This window comes from Tarenaya hassleriana, unplaced genomic scaffold (assembly GCF_000463585.1).
Source record: "Tarenaya hassleriana unplaced genomic scaffold, ASM46358v1 Cleome287, whole genome shotgun sequence".
NCBI classification, from domain to species: domain Eukaryota; kingdom Viridiplantae; phylum Streptophyta; class Magnoliopsida; order Brassicales; family Cleomaceae; genus Tarenaya; species Tarenaya hassleriana.
Genome location: NW_010966068.1, coordinates 3152 through 4361, shown reverse-complemented (window position 1 = coordinate 4361; position 1210 = coordinate 3152).

The following is a 1210-nucleotide window of genomic DNA, read 5'->3' as shown; positions in this document are numbered from 1 at the left end:
CACTTTGCATTAGTTGCATTTACACGTTTTCCTTTTTGTTTTTTCATATAGATGATTTTTGTTAGGTTTGCATGATTGCATATGACATATAGATATAGGTTCATATAGGTTCACGTGCATACCTCGGACACCCGTTTTGAACATCATTTGGAGGATTTGTGGAATGATAGAGTAGGAACATCTTGATGATCTAGTGACTTTGTAGAGCGTGGTTGAACCGTGTCGAATTGATAGTTCTCCAGACTTTCTATATATAGTTTGTGGGATGAGGTTGTTGTTTGGAACCTACGGAATTGAAACGACTATATCCAGGTTATATGTTTCGTTTAGAATTTTTTCCGAGTCTTGCAGATCGATGAAATCTAGTTCCGCATCTCGGGTTTCTAGGACGTTGAAGTTGAAGGACATCGGTTTTCTCTCTTTTTTTTTTCTTTCTTTTCCTTTTTTTTTTTTACTTTTGATGCGATGTCCGACCTACAACTTAGACCCGAACCATCAATCGATGCACTCATGTCCTCGAACGATTTTCGTTAACGAGATTTTGACAGCGGAGTGTCGAGATGCTCTATTTTTCCAAGGCATTTGTTGAACTAGATTTCATCGACCTGCAAGACTCGGAAAAGATTTTAAACGAAACATATAACCTGGATATAGTCGTTTCAATTCCGTAGGTTCCAAACAACAACCTCATCCCACAAACTATATATAGAAAGTCTGGAGAACTATCAATTCGACACGGTTCAACCACGCTCTACAAAGTCACTAGATCATCAAGATGTTCCTACTCTATCATTCCACAAATCCTCCAAATGATGTTCAAAACGGGTGTCCGAGGTATGCACGTGAACCTATATGAACCTATATCTATATGTCATATGCAATCATGCAAACCTAACAAAAATCATCTATATGAAAAAACAAAAAGGAAAACGTGTAAATGCAACTAATGCAAAGTGATATGCAAAAAAATGCAAAATTTTCCTAAGTCTATATGCTATGACAAAATGCACCTAAACTAAATGCAATCCTAAGTAGATAGGCCTGAATGGATGAAGGATCTATCCACCCCCCCAGACTTGAATCATACACCGTCCACGGTGTAGACTCTCCCTCAGAAGAATGGAATCGACAATAACGTATGAAAAGAACCAATAAGAGGGATAAAGAAGGCTTAGCTCTGCGAAATTCGTGCGCTCGCAATGAAGTTAAC